Raw genomic sequence first — 10,427 nt, 5'->3', positions numbered from 1 at the left:
GGGTTTGAACTGCCAGCCTTCTGCTTAGCGGTCAAATGCCTTAGGCACTATGCTGAAATAGAATTTATGATAACAAATTAACCATTTGTTCATGGTTATCAATATATATATACCTGTTATTGTGATCTAATATTGGAAGGTTCTCTGGGGCTGCTGAGGATCTTTGTCTTTTCACTAAATTATCTTATGCTTCATTTTGAGTTCCAATATCTGTTTTTTATAGTCTTAATAAATAAAAATCTATTCCTCCACATCAAGATATGTCCGTTACTATTTCTTATTACTTTCAGGGACTATCCCCAGCTGTCCTACTCCCCCTTTCTAACTTCCTTTTATTACGCTATATCTCAGAGAAACAGATTCCTGAGCCAAATAAAACTCTGAGTCACTTTTAAAATACAGTTTTATAAATTAAGTGAACACAGATCAGTGCAAGGAATTACTTACATGTATTTTGGCTTCTTGGAGGCACCCGGTTTTTGACTACATGGCTATTTTGTCGTTAATTGAAGTTGCTGGGTGTGTGAGGGGATCCCTGGTGGCACAGTGGGTAAATGCTTGCTGCTAACTGAAAGGCTGTCATTTAGAACCTATCAACCACTCAGTGGGAGAAAGATGTGGCTGTCTGCTGTGAAGATTTCAGCCTTGGAGACACTATGGCACAGTTCTGCTCTGTCCTGTAGGTTTACTATGAGTTGGAATTGATGTCACAGTAGTGGGTTTGGTTTGGTTTCTGGGTATGTGAGAGCAGGATAAATATATAACTAGTATTATTGTCTTCTTTTTTTTAAAAAAAAATGTTTCATATGATTTTGGTCATGAAATCATCTTGTTATTTTGATAAAGATCAGAATATGATTTTTGATTGTGTAATATGACCTCATTTAGAAAAGTATAGGTTTGACCACACTAACTAGTCTTTCCAGAGAGAATTTCTATGGAAGAGCATGATTTAGAACCGCTTGGAACTTCAAATAAAAATATCTTCACAATAATATTTGTGAAGCATGGTGTCAAGTAACCAGTTACTGCCTGTGGTGGTTAAGTTTGTGTGTCAACTTGGCTGGGCCTGGTTGAGTGGCTGGGCAGCTGGTGGTAGTTATTCCCCATGAGGAGACTGGCAATCAACTCCATGGTGGGATCTACCACAAGCAGCTGAGCAGCCCTCAGGATGTGGTCTGCTTCCTGTACATAAGGAGAAACCTTGGGGAATGGTCTCTAGCTTATGGCACACTTGATCTCTGTATGTAGCTGTGTCATTGTTCAGCAGCCTGCCATGCTCTGACAACCTTAGGACTTTCAAAGGACTAAAATTAATGGCCTGCCATGTGGTTTGGTAACATCAGGACTGTGCCGTTTTATTTGTTGACCATGGGCTTGTAAGCCTCAGCAGCCAATAGCTGCCTGAGTGAAGGAAAGCCTCTAGCTCCAGTGGGCTGGGAGCAGGAGGCAGAGCTGGACCCTAAGGTTGAGGGGCTTTCACCCAGCTCCTAGAGCCTGGCACTTTGAACTTGGACTTAAAGCCTCCAAATTGTAAGAGTAAACTCCTGTTTGTTCAAGCCATCCCATTTGTGGCATATTTTCTGTTAGGTGGCACTAGGTTACCAGAACACTGCCCAAAGTCATATTATTTCGTGTTTAAAATTTAAATACTATCTCAATATTTGGCTTGACGACCATAATTTAAACTATTGCTTTAATATATGTAGCCCAATTTGGCACTTAACCCGGAATTCATGTAGCATTTTTACTGAAGGTATGTTTATTTATTGGTAATTTACCAATAATAGAGTAAAAGCTGGTAATACATATTATTTCATGAAAAAGTAATGTGGATTAAATATCAAATGATAGAGAAGCATTATAGAAGTTTTGTGGACATAATGAAGAAAAAACTTAAAAAGTTTATTTTCAACTATCTTAAATGTAAATTGATAAGATCAGATATTCACTTCTTGTTTAAAATTCTTTGTTGAAGTTGCTGTCCATCGTTGTTGTTATGTGTCCTCTAATTGGACCCGACTCATAGTGACCCTTCCTTGGGTTTCCAAGGCAGTATCACTGTGGAAGTAGATAGTGCCCCATCTTCCTTCCAAGGAGTGGCTGGTGGGTTTGAACCGCTAGCCTTCTGGTTAGCAGTCAAGTGCCTTAGGCACTATGCTACCAGAGCTCCTAGGCACTATGCTACCAGAGCTGTCAGTCATAGTTAAGGGCAGTACCTTAATGCCTATTTCATAGTCTCTAAAAGATCATTCCCTTCAGAAAAAAAAATCAATGGCAGACTATAAATACAAAAAGACAGTCTTTGGAGGTTAAAGAAGTTAAATAGTTTTTTTTTTTTTTTTAATTACTGCAGCTTAAAATGTTTATCCTATATTCAGCCATGTAGGTTAAATGGATTTTTTATCTACCATAAATCATCCCTGAAGCTTGTGTATCAGTCAAAAGAACATCTAATTTTTTGCTTGTTGCAAAGGTAAAATTATTCTTGGAAACTTTCTGGAAGACTTTTTTTTTTTTTTTTTTTTTAAAGAACTGTTCACATTTCCTTCGCCTTTGGTTAAGGTAGGGAGGAGTGGCTGAGGAGAAAATAGAGATCAAGTGTTGAATGAATCTCAGCTTAACCTTGTTACTATAAGGTGTGAGAAAGTCTCCATCGCACTCTCTGCTATCAATGACCCACTGGCATTTCTCTGTCGAGTTATCATCCCATAACAGCTTATTTCTTGCCAGGTCATTAAGATCCCCTGCAAGCCTCTCTGACAAGTTCTGCCTCTCAGGAACTCAAGATTAATACTTTAGGGAGAGTTCGGGTATTCCTTGTTATCAAATTGATCTGTGAGAGTTTTTCTTTATCTACCAATGTCAGGAGGCCAGGGTTGCTGCAGAGATAAACATATGCATGTACACACATTCTAAATCCATTCTCTCTAACTTTCTCTTTGTTTTCACTTTTATTGACCTAAATGGTTAATTATCACTCTATGTGATTAGTATGTGTTAAAGAAAAATACAATTTACCTCAATGTTAGATGAAGGCTGATATGATGGTTTGGAGTAATATTTCAATTTGATGTGGATAAAGTTGGTGTTCCCCTAAGGTGATTTTTCTATCAAATCTCTAGAAATCTCCCTAATCGACGGGAGACATCTTTAAATCAAATATTCTTCTTCCCCACATCTTACCTTTATTAATAGAGAAAGCCCTGAATGGGCAGATGTAATCTTTGAGGAAATTGTTTAACAATTTGGAGTTCTGTTTACTCTAACTGCATAAGAGTTTTGGATTAAATGGTTGCTAAAGTGATTCCAAAGGTGCCCTGGTGGCAGAGTGGTTAAGTGTTCAGCCACTAACTAAAGGGTTGGCAGTATGAACCTACCAGCCCTCCTCTGGAGAAAGGTGTGTCAGTCTGCTTTTGTAAATATTATAGCTTTGGGAACTGTATGGGGCAGTTTCCACTCTGTCCTATATCACTATGAGTTGGAATTGACTCAATGACAATGGATTACAGTGATTCCAATGCTCCAGGCCTCATCAATTGCCATGAGATGCTTGGTAAGCACCATACTTACATCCATCATTAGATTCTTCAACATGGTCTTGCCCTTGAGCCCACATACCAGTGGCAACATGTTAAAATAAATAAAGATGATCTCTTCCGAGAGTTATTTGGTAAAGGTTACATGGTTTACTAATTGTGCTAGAGTCCCTGGGGATTCTCTAACATACTTAGCATTGATATTGGCATGTATGGTGAAAGAGAGGGATGCTCTTTCATATCCAAGATGGATATGAAAGGAGTGGTCATTGCAAGTTTAATAATACCATTATATTAAATTTATAATACTTTTAATGATTATCATTATTGTCCATTAAATAGCTATTTGCTTATGAGATTGCTCTGATTCAAAATCATCCATTGGTGGAGAACAGTGTCTAGATAACTTTGCAACTTGGCCAGGACCTTGATGACTTTCAGGCTAAGCTATGAGTGGGTTTTCAGTGAAGGGCACAGGAAGAATACTATAAAAATAAAAAAAAGGACAAGGTTTTGGAGAAGGCTCTGGAGACACAGAGAGATTTTTTAAAATATGGGATCAAACGCACAATAGCAACTTGAAAGATTAGATAGGAAACTTAGGGGACAGTGAGTTTATGTTAACGGAAGGAGAAACAATTCAGAAAAGGCGGGTGAGAACGGCTGCACAATTTGATGTCATCAGTGACATTGAATGGTGCACGTAGAAATAGTTGAATTTGGTGTATATTCTGCTGTGTGTATTTTCAATAGCAACAAAAAATAGATTATATATAAAAAATTATAGTGCCCCATGAGAGTAGACTTATTCCATGCATTGTGAAAACAATTTTTCTTCACAATGGTACAAGAATTAACACCAATTATAAACTGCCACAGGTGATCGCTTATTAGTTTGGGCTGCTCCCACCAGTGAGTTAAGAGTAAATATTCAAATAGAAAGTAATTGCTCCAATAGTATCTTCAGATTTCTTATATTCTGTTAAGGGAATTGGAGGAAGTAAATAGGGCTCAGCAGACCTATAAGAAGTGAGGAGAAGTTATTCTACACTAATAACAATAGACAGGAGCCTAGTGTGGGAAGAGTAGGGGGTGGAGGGGAAATTAATCACCTTTTGAAGACGGATTAACTCCTCTAGGCCCCTACGGTACCATTCAGTACATCCATTTTTACACTAATTAACACCTTTGGGTCCAAATATTAATGAAGGCCAAAAGGGGAATGGTTTGCTCCCCAGTCATCAGAAGAATGAGGTCCATTATTATTGTTTATAATAAAATATTGTACTTATCCCACACTTTTGATCCAAGCTCAAAGATTTTTTCCCCCCTTTCCAAACACTCTCATTAATCCTAGCCCCATCACTGGGATTAAGTGGCTGAAATACTGTATCATTATCTCCATTTTTGAGAAGAAGGGACTAGCCCAGGGAGGTAGCAACTCGCTCAGGCTGCAGTGTGTCAGAGTGGAAAGGGGACACAAAGTCAGGATTCTTGGCCTTCCTCCTTGAGCCAAAAATATTCTTAGCTGATGAAAAGATGTCAGGAACTGACTCCAGAAATTAGCAAATGCTTTTGTTTCTCCTGCTTACACCCTTCTTACTTTCATTTGATAGAAGAGATGTGGGGACTTTTTGAAGGTTCTCCTGTCCTCATGATGATTTCAGAGTCATCACTCCACTGGACAACAGCATTTTTCTTTGATAAACTGTTGCAAGCTCAGTAGTTCTTTGACATTTTAAACTCTTAAACATGGAACACTGGAGGAAAATCTACTGGGGAAAGATAGACAGCTTTAAAAAGAAATCTATTCTCTAAGTGAAGGCAGTGATGGTTTGGTGGTAGAATTCCCTTCTTCCATGAGGGAGACCTGAGTTCAATCCCTGGACAGCCCATCTCATGCGCAACCACCACCTGTCTATCAGTGGAGGCAGTGTGTTGCTATGATGCTGAACAGGTTCTGAAAATCAGCCAGTGAAGACTTATGAATCACAGTGGTCTGATCTGTAACCAACTAAAGAGATGACCCAGTACCAGGTAGAATTTGGTTTCATTGTGCATGGAGTCACCAGGAGTGGGTGGGGGACAATTTAACTGCAGCCAATGACAACAGTGACCTCTCCTTGGGTTTCCGAGGTGTTATCACTAAAGAAGTGGATTGCTCAATCTTCCTTCTGGCTGGTGGGTTTGAACTGCCAGCCTTCTCGTTAGCAGTCAAATGCCTTACGCACTGTGCCACCAGAGCTCCTTTTTTTTTTTTTTTCTTTTAATGACAACAAAAAGAATATTCTCTGAGCATTTGATAAGCCACAAGTCCATTTCAGCAATGGGAGCAATGAGATATGAAAATCATTGAACAAGTAGAGATGTAAATATTCAAGAACCTGGAATGCCTTGAGCGGGCAAATGACCTTCAACCCCTCTCCTTCTGTGCCTTATTCTCCCTATAGATTGCTGAATTTTCCTGTCCAGGTTCCCAAGAAAGTCTTCATTCTTTTCAGTTACAGAATTTATCTGAGACCTGATCTGTAGTTTATAAACAAAAGAATGTACCTTCTGTCACAAATTTGTCTGTAGTAAGCTCCCTGGGGAAATGAGATTCACTGAGACAATTTTAGGTTCCCTGCAGTTAGTTGGTCTGGTGGCATAGTGCCAAAGGCACTTGACTGCTAACCAGAAGCCTGGTGGTTCAAACCCACCAGCCACTCCTTGGAAGGAAGACTGGACAATCTACTTCCGTAGAGATACCTCCTTGGAAATCCAAGGAGGGGTCACTGTGAGTCAAAATCAACTCGATGGTGGTTGTTTTTTTGTAGTTAGTTGCAAATTGAGAGAAAAGAGACTAACTCATTATAGCTTGGGTGACCAGACGTGGTAGAAATTTTTTGGACAGAAATAAATGTATTTGTCTTTTTTTTTTCCTCCATGTGTATTACTGTTGTTGTTGTTGTTGTTACATGCCATCAAGTCAGACCTGACTCATAGCAACCCCTCCTTGGGTTTCCGAGGCAGTATCACTATGGAAGTAGATTGCCTCGTCTTCCTTCTGAGGAGTGGCTGGTGGGTTTGAACAGCCAGCCTTCTGGTTAGCAGTCAAGTGCCTTAGGCACTATGCTACCAGAGCTCCCAGTCATCTACTTGTTGTTGTTGTTAGGTGCCGCAGAGTCGTTTCAGACTCATGGCGAACCCATGCACAGCAGAACAAAACACCACTCCATCCCAAGCCAGCTCCATAATCTTTGCTATACTTGAGCCCATATTTGCTATACTTGAGTAGCCACTGTGTCAATCCATCTCGTTGAAGGCCTTTCCCTCCTTCGTGGGGACCCTCTACCTTACCAAGCATGACATCCTTCTCCAGGGAATGGTCCCCTCTGACAACATGACCAAAGTAGGTGAGAAAGTCTGACCATCCTCGCTTCCAAGGAGCATCTTGGCTGCACTTCCTCCAGGACAGATCTGTTAGTTCTTTTGGCAGTCCATGGTACCTCCAGCATTCTTCACCAGCACCACAACTCAAAAGTGTCAACTCTTCTTCAGTCTTCCTTATTAATTGTCCAGCTCTCACATGCATATGAGGCGATTGGAAATATCATGACTTGTGTCAGGCTCACCTTAGTCCTCAAGGACACATCCTTGCTCCTCAGCACTCGAAACAGTTTCTTTGCAGCTGACCTGCCCAGTGCTACACGTCATCTAATGTCCTGACTGTTGCTTCCATTGGCATTGATTATAGAACCAAGCAACATGAATTCTTTGACAACCTCAATCTTTTCTCCATTTATTGTGATGCTGCTTATTGGTCCAGTTGTGAGGAGTTTTGTCTTCTTTATATTGAGATGTAATCCATACTGCAGACTGTGTTCCTAAATCTTCATCAGTAAGTGCCTCAAGTCATCCTCACAGTCATCTACTTAGTGATCCCAATTTTAAATCCATAAAGCTCTGAAGGAGAGTAAAAGCCTCACTAACAATATCCCTTATTTCGTGTCTTCCAAGACACCATAAAAGGAATTTTAGTTTGTTTCACAATTGTGAAAAAATTTTAAATTAGCAGCTCAGTTTTTTTTTTTTTTGAGGGAGGCACCAGGTTGGGTTCCTGGGTGATACCAAAGGACCTCTGGTGGTACAGTGGTTAAAGCATTCCACTGCTAACTAAAAGGTTGGCAGTTTGAACCCACCAGCCACTCTGCAGGAGAAAGATGAGGCAGTCTGCTTCCACAAAGATTCACAGCCTTTTGAAACTCTATGGGGCAGATTTGCTCTGTCCTCCAGGATCACTGTGAATCAGACTTGACTTTATATGGCAGTGGGTGGGTCTGGGTAGTGCAAATGATTAATGTGCTCTTCTGCTAACCAAAAGGTTGGAGGCTTGAGTCCACCCAGAGATGCCTCGAAAGAAAGGCCTGGCAATTTACTTCCAAAAAAGCACAGTTGAAACCTATGGAGAACAGTTCTAGTCTGACACAAAATGGCTTGCCATGAGCCAGAATTGACTTGACAACAACTGGTTTTTACAGGTTCTTGTGAACCACTGTGAAGCTGCCTTAATTCACCAGACAAGAGGCAAGAAGCTGGTGGCTTCTAGAGATAGGCCTGGGAATTTCTCCAGAGACTGTTTGCTCACATAGCTGGATTTTCCCTCGGGCCTCGGCCCATTGTTTTAGCTTATTTTATTAAACATGAAAAATAAGCGTTCACCATAATTATCTTTTCAGTTTTCAACCATCTACTGAGAGTTCTGTAATTTTACCATAGTTTCATTAAATGAAAACTTTTCTGACTGAGCCGCCAATGATGCTGTTACACTTAATGTTGGATTTCCTGTTTGCTTTGTAATAAAATACAACAAAAATTTGCACATGTTTAATTTTTCTCAAGTCCTCTTTCAGCTTCTTGGGCTTGACATTCCTTGGAGACACACCATGCATTTCCCTTCATGTGAAATCTGAGCTGTAAGCATACTCTGTATTTAACCCCTGCAGCTAGACTCTAGTATAAATTGTTCTTGGGAAAGGCCAGATGGGGTATGACTTTCTAAAACTCTTCTTTCACCGAGTTTCAAGCCAAGTATACCAAGTATCCAAAATAAATAATAAAAACAAACAAAACATTGTTAGAGCCTTTAGGCTATAAGGGCAAAATGAATATAATATTCACAAAACAGCACCGAACACACACTATTGTGGATCAGCTTTTATCAGAGTTAGGGGGTTTACTAGTTAATGTGGTGATGTGATGATATCACAGACTCTTCTGACACAGCTAACCTTACAATTTATGGCCTGTGAGAGTAAGATTTTGTAATCTGAAAACTATAAGGGAAATTGAGAATAGCCATTTTCAACTCTTATCCTTGATTCTGAGAGTAGTTTACTTTAAGCACTGGTTACTTAAGCAGCTGCTCTCATCTCTCCTGTTCACAGCATGAGGCCCTGTCATGAATATCACTCTCAATGCTAGGGCACAGATAACCTGTTAAGAACTCTAGAAGAAAAATCTGGTGGCCCATGGATCTTACACTAAGGAAAAGATGCCCCAGTGACTGAGGTGAGGCCTAATCAACTTTGCCCAGAACATATTGCATTACCAAATAGCAGTACAGTGAGGGGATGTAGGTGGAAGATTTACATTCAGATTGATTCATTTAATCAACAAATATTCTAGGTCACCTACTATATGCCAGACACTGTTTAGGCAATGAGGATACAGCGAAATCCTTATCCTCACAGAGAGAGTATATTTTAGCAGAGGGAGATGACAATAAGCAATAATAAATAATAATAATAATAATAATAAAAGTAGACTATATAGTATGTGAGGAGCCCTGGTGGTGCAGTAGTTAAGTGCTCAGTTGTGAACCAAAAGGTCAGCAGTTTTGAACTCAACAGCTGCTCTGCGGGAGAAAATGTGGCAGTCTGCTTCTATAAAGATTTACAGCCTGCGAAACCCTATGTGGGCAGTACTATCCTGTCCTATAAGGTTGTTGTGAGTTGGAATCTACTCAAGGCAAAGTGATACATAATATGTAAATTAGTGATAAGTGCAATGGAGGAAAGCAAGATAGCAAAAGAAAAAAGAAAATATGAAGGAGGGAGTGTTGCAATTTGGAAAAGAGAGATCAAAGAATGCTTCACTGAGCAGGTAACTTTTGAGTAAGACAGTGAGAGAGGAGAGAATGAGCTTTTCAGAATATATGGAAAGAGAATTTCAGACAGAGAAAAGAGCCTGTGCAAAGGTCGTGAGGCAGGAAAGTAACTAGCTAGTCAGTCAAAGGCAACGAGCCTGGATTTACTGCTGGTTGGAGTTACACCTGTAAACTTCACTGGTCACTAGTTAAAAGCACTTATTCACTAGGCTTAGAAATATTAGGAGCTCTGGTAGTATAGTGTCTAAGGCATTTGACTGCTAACCAGAAGGCTGGCAGTTCAAACCTACCAGCCACCCATAATTCCCCACTTTTCCCCATCTTCTCCTCCTCTCTTCTTCTTCCCTCTCTTACAGACCTTTTATGGTACCATCCTTTGAATAAAATTTTTCTTCTTAAAATTTTCGCAGTGAAGAAATTGTGTAAAGACTCAGAAGTAAATGACCAAAACTCTGTTCCCCAAAGAAACATTCCAAAAGATGATCCTGATAACCTTATATGAAGACACTTCTAGATACATGAGAAACTACATGAGAGAGGTAATTACATTTGGTAATCCAACCTCAGGAGTCTCTGAGTGATGCAAACAGTTAAGTGCAAACAGTTAAGCTGAAAGGGTGGATGTTGTAACTACACATGGCACCTCGGAAGACAAGCTTGGCAATCTGCTTCCAAAAGGTCTCAGCCTTGAATCGACTCAATGTTGTTGTTGTTGTCAGGTACTGTCAAGTCGTCTCTGA

Source organism: Orycteropus afer, unplaced genomic scaffold, assembly GCF_000298275.1.
Source record: "Orycteropus afer afer isolate SDZICR_OR568_19922 unplaced genomic scaffold, OryAfe1.0 scaffold00120, whole genome shotgun sequence".
Classification (NCBI taxonomy): Eukaryota; Metazoa; Chordata; class Mammalia; order Tubulidentata; family Orycteropodidae; genus Orycteropus; species Orycteropus afer.
Note: the sequence above shows the minus strand (reverse complement) of the source record.